The sequence below is a fragment of the Aristolochia californica genome, unplaced genomic scaffold, assembly GCF_029961685.1.
Source record: "Aristolochia californica isolate CCGP_79_NKW_82.1479 unplaced genomic scaffold, dmAriCali1.0.hap1 SCAF_6, whole genome shotgun sequence".
Classification (NCBI taxonomy): domain Eukaryota; kingdom Viridiplantae; phylum Streptophyta; class Magnoliopsida; order Piperales; family Aristolochiaceae; genus Aristolochia; species Aristolochia californica.
In genome coordinates, this window is record NW_027182257.1 from 27,428,302 (window position 1) to 27,434,029 (window position 5,728).

A 5,728-nucleotide genomic window follows, 5' to 3' on the forward strand; every position below is an offset into this window, starting at 1 on the left:
ATGAATTTTATTCCAATTCTTGTTCCTTTAGCAACCAATTCTAAATTGGTTATACACCAATTGGATGTTAAAAATATGTTTCTAAATGGTGACCTATCAAAAGAGGTCTATATGTGATAATGATCAGGTTATGTGGTTGAGAGAGAGGAGTGGAGGGGGGGGAGGTGGTGAAGGTGTGTTGTCTAAATAAGGCTATTGGTTTGAAACAATCCCCTCATGCTTGGTTCGACAAATTTATTATTGTAGTTATTTTCCTTGGTTTCACACAAGCAAAAATTTCATCAGATTGCTAACATTATGGGAGCCTTTTTATTCCACCATAGGGTTCTACTAGTAGCCTTTTTGTTTTTTAAATTCATTATTGTTCTTTTAGTATGTTTTGATCTTTGCTTAAGCAAATGAAGTAAAAAATCAATATATTATCTTAAAATGGAAAGTACCATCAGAAGAAAAAAAGTACATCTGTTTTTTGCTTTATTAAGTTCTCACAATACTGGTGACAATATTTATTTATTTTTTTGTTTCCACATGGAACAAAAGTTCCAAAAAGAGCAAAAAAAATAATTAATTATTTATTTTTTTCTTTTTGTACTTGGAGAGAAAGTACCAACAGAAGAAAAAAAGTTCTACTTTGTTTTAATTTTTTATTCTCTTGCAATGCAAGGGGTAATATTTATTGTTTTTCTATTTGCACGTTGAACTAAAGTACCACGAAGAACCAAATAAAAAAAGTATGAAAATATATATTTTTTTTCTTTTTACATTTGGAGAGAATGTACCAACATAAAAAAAAATTGCAGTACATTTTATTTTTTTTGCTTCTTCTTGCTACTTTTTTTCCAAGCGCAAAAAGAAAACCAATAAATATTGACATACTTTTTTTTTTATTTTGCTTCTTCTTGCTACTTTCGTTCCAAGTGAATACAGGGTCATGGCTAATGCACTAAGTGAACTTTTGTGGCTAAAATCTTTGACGATAGAGTTTGGGTTTCAGACAACTAAGCCTATGCAACTCAAGTATGATAACTAGGCAGGCATTCATATTGAAACCAACCTAGTTTTTCATGAAAGAACCAAGCACATTGAAATTGATTGTCATTTTTATTTGAGAAAAATCGTTAGCAAGTGTCATATTCATACAATATGTTTCTTCCAAGAACCAGTTAGTAAATATTTTTACAAAAGTTGTTCCTACAACGTGCCTCTCAATTACATGTATCAAGCTGTTACGGTCCCGGATCTGACACAAGGATTCGTAGGGAGGAAGAAGAGGAAGACGAAGATCAAGCCAAAGGGGAGCTTGAAAACCGTAGAGCTCATTGACGAGAACTCTAAGCCTTTTTAACCTAACATTAACCTAAAATCAATGCTTGCCTTTCTCATTACTCTTACCCCTTAAATAGGGTTCACCCTTTTAGGGTTTAAAATAAAATATTACAAAAATACCCTTATCAATGAAATATTCCAAAAATACCCTGTGGCCTAAAACTGAAATAAAATAATGTGAATATTAATGTTATTGCGTGCATAACATTACACCCCCTGGAAGAAAGAGTTTGTCCTCAAGCTCGAAAGTAGGGTCTGTATGCCAACGTCTCCCCCTCTTTGTTCGTACAGATGTTCTGGTATATTGGACATGTTCATTCGTAGTTGAAGACTCTCCCTCCCCTTGGATTCTTCGAAAGACCCCTCTTGGGCATACCAACTATTTGAAGAGTACCCAAAAATCCTATGTGCAAGGAAGATAAGTCATGGCTGTGTACGTCTGTCTACTGATGCAAAGCGTTCTTCAATAAATTGATACTACTCGGTCCCTTCCCTCCAATTATGTTCAGTATCAACTACACAAAATTGGAACATTCCATAATTTGTTGAGTACCAGTAGTTGGCCCGATTTTCAGTAGGAACATAATACATCGTTTCAGCTACAACACCACATTCTCCACCAGAATCTTTATTTCCATAGAAGGAACCAGATCCTGGCCAGTCGCGTTCATGGTTACCACTCGCTGTCATATATGGAACAACAGAAGCAATAGGCTCCACTTGTGCAGTAAACTGGTCCCACTGCGAGATATATCCATTTGTGTAAGGAATATCTCCAATATGGACAACTATGTTGTAATTATTCACATCACAGATAAGCTGATTGGTAGTATTCAGAGAGCCTGGTTGATAATTGTTGTACTCATTTGAACCATCACGTTCTGCCATTCCCATATCACCAACTATGATTATACGTTGAAGAGACTCCTGGCTAGGGAAAGGAGATGCCTTAAAATGATAGGTCTGGCTCCAATCATATGATCCATTAGATAGTTTATGTCCCAACATGTAAATGTACACAACATTTGGCCACAAAATCTTTCAGAAAGCTTGTATGTATGAATCTTGGATCCCGCCAGCCAACTGTCCGTGCTGGTGCACCACACATGCTGTTACGACTGAATGTCAAGGTCCCAGCTGGGGAACGAACGTGATCTCCTCCTTCTCTACCTCATTCCACAAAAGGTTCTGCTTCATTCATACTGTATCCGCTAGTCCAAGTTACTGTCATCTCATTCCAAGACTTCCCTTGTGCAATGCCCGGCACAAACATATCAACAACAACATTGTAGTTGGCCAAGCCGACTATGGCACTGAGCAGAGGCACATGATTGGTGTCTTGTGTATTGTGAATAGGAGCCTCCCGAACAAAATTGACTTTTCGATACGTAGGTCCATACTGTCTCCTCTCCTGCTGGGTTGCCATCTTCTCAAGCTGGGCAACATACATACCCTTGGTCTCATCTTCACCATCTTTATACAGCCAGTCTTCCACTTACTAGAGTTGTGTAGAATCAGGGCCAAACCCTTTCCAGGACAGAGCAAGTGAATACGGGAAACACTCATTATCCTGGAATTTGTTGACTATAAAAGTTGGACTAAGAATAGCACATGGAAGTGCACACCCAAGGGTAACACACTCACTAGCATTTATAGTACGCCTTGGATCATTTCCACAAAAAATTGGTCATGAGCCTAATAATCGCTGGAATACGAGATCCAGATCCTACTACTTCAACAAATTAATTTTTTTAGTAGTAAGTCCAGCTTTCATCAAGGCCTTTTCAAGCTGGCCTTTAACCCTCTCGAAAATAGGAACACTAATTTGCTCAAATTCATCCCTTTCGATGAATCCCTTTACATCCTTCTCATCCATCAAACATTCAATATTGAGAGGTGCCTTTGGGTTTGCCTTCAAAACCTTCTTCAGCTTCCCACATGCCGCACGAAGTCTAGTGCAATCCCGAGCAGTCTGATAAACATATATCTTATACTCAAATTTTTTAGCAAAGTGTCGGAACAGAACTTCATCAAAGTCTCTTCCTCTAAGAGAACGATCTAATGCATGTACTATCTTGAGCTGACCTTTCATGAATCACACAGTGCATGTTTGCATGCTGGCATGACCAACATCCACAAAAGAAACATATAACTGATCATTTTCAGGTGAGTCCCTCTTATAGATTCCATACGCCAAAGTTGTTGCAATGGTTTCCTGCATTAACCTCAAAGGATGAAGACCAGCAATAGAAGCCGCATCCAAAACAGCTCTCCTTGGAAGTTCAAGGAAATAGACAAGAATTCCAATACAACAATCTACAACAGCAGCATTCTGATTCTTCTCTGCTATACTGTTAAGATTTGAAGGTACCATTCCTAAAACTTGTGTTGGGGTAAAAGTTCTCATTTCCCTCAGATATCTAGCATGAAAAAGAGGTAACCCATCAGGGCCATCGGTTATTGAGAAAGCCAAAGAAGGAAGATCAAACTGGATCTCAGGATCAGAGAGCTTTCTGCCCATAAGGTGTTTGATTTGAGAAATAGAGTTCGTCGGATTCATGATAGAAGAGGCAGCTCCAATCGTGCCCAGAAAATGTTCTTTCTCTCCAAACCAAACCACTACAGTGGTTGCACACTTAGATACATCATTGAAAACCAAAAAATTAAGCCTCACCTTGTCAATTTGACAACGAATAGACGCACAGGTACTGTGCTCATCCACAGAAAGCCAAAGTCACCAAAAAAAAAAGTCAGACGTCCCAAAAAAATTATTTCTATGGAACCCGACATCCTCCGAAAAATTTTCTCTCGAAATGCATACACCGAGGCCAAAATTCCATCACTGTGGCACTGTTTATCTGCTTCACAAAACAAAGAACCTTCATCCCCAACTTTCGAGCAGCATTGTTGCTGCTCAGCCCCTTGGAGGCCTTTCACCACAATGTAAAAATCGTGTAGACATAAATTTTGATGGCATTTCAGAAGCTTGCCCCATAATACGTTGAAGTGGGTTCCTCACTAGACTGCTGAGAGCTGGATTGACAGTGAGAGGTGGTGTTCGGAAGTCGCATCCCACCGGACTTGCTTCCGATGGCACCGACGGAGCCTCCTCTGTGTCTGGTGGCGAAGGGCAGCCCTTTGGGGCTTCGTCTCTTGGGGATTTTTCGAGACTGAGGGCTCTCAAAAACACCTCCTTGTCGGTCAAATCATCGGCAATATTATCTTCTCCTGGGCTTGGAGACATTCTGCTGGCTGTGAGGAGGGGTTTTTTGAGGTAAAACCCACACCAGTCATTACCGACGCGGTTTTGGTAGAATACCCTTCCGATGTCCCAAAATCTGAGTTCTCGCCATCAGATTTCGGAAGTGTTGAGGCCGGTTTCGGAGTTGATATCGACTTCAATTTTGGAGGTGTAGGGTCTTGCTCATCAGATTTCCATGATCCGGATATCAATTTTGACAGGCTCGTCGTTGGAGTTCCCTACTCAGCCAGATTGAAATTTCCTAGCCCTTGGCCTTTCTGCCCATCCCAAATTGCTTCTGCTACCTCTTCTGTGCAGATGTCATGCTTGGAGATTTGAGGTCTTATGACCTTATCTCATGCAGCCATTTGCTTCCTTGTATGAATTTTTTTTTACGTAAGTTGCACTCCATTCCCGCATTCTTTTCCACGTTCTTTCCGCCATTTAATTGCCAATGCACCGTGCCCTCTCTTTTGCCTTTTCTCTGCCCATTGACATCCATTCTTCTAGGGATATTTCTTTGTGCATCGCCATCCATTCTTCTTGGCTCATTGTGTTCCTGTTCTGATACCAGTTGTTACGGTCCCGGATCTGACACAAGGATTTGTAGGGAAGAAGAAGAGGAAGGCAAAGATCAAGCCAAAGGGGAGCTTGAAAATCCTAGAGTTCATTGAGGAAAACTCTAAGCCCGTTCAACCTAAAATTAACCTAAAATCAATGCTTGCCTTTCTCATTATTCTTACCCCTTAAATAGGGTTCACCCTTTTAGGGTTTAAGATAAAATATTACAAAAATACCCCTATAAATAAAATATTCCAAAAAAACCCTTGTGGCCTAAAACTGAAATAAAATAATTAAATATTAATATTATTGCATGCATAACACAAGTTGGGGATATTTGATGTTTTTGCATGAGCTTGAGGAGGAGTATTGAAGTAATGTAAGTGTTATCTAATGTAATTAAGTGAGTGAGTGGTGTTAGAAGATGGGCTCAAGCCCACACGTTAAAGGAAAGAAAGCCCACACATCCAAGAGGTGGCATATTGGTAAATAAGAATGACTTCTCATAAAGATGGCATGAAGTCCTAATTACTTGTCTATTTTATGTCTCTTCTCTTTTAACGTTGTAGCCCTAGGGGCATTGTAAAAAGCTATAAATAA

General features: G+C 39.5%; 2 pseudogenes; both read right to left on the minus strand.

Annotated features, from left to right (window-relative positions):
- Positions 1–1,533: 1,533 nt before the first annotated feature.
- On the minus strand, positions 1,534–2,752 carry LOC137935286 (probable inactive purple acid phosphatase 27; annotated as a pseudogene).
- Positions 2,753–2,824: 72 nt separating this feature from the next.
- LOC137935287 (heat shock 70 kDa protein 15-like) lies at positions 2,825–4,570 on the minus strand (annotated as a pseudogene).
- Positions 4,571–5,728: the final 1,158 nt, after the last annotated feature.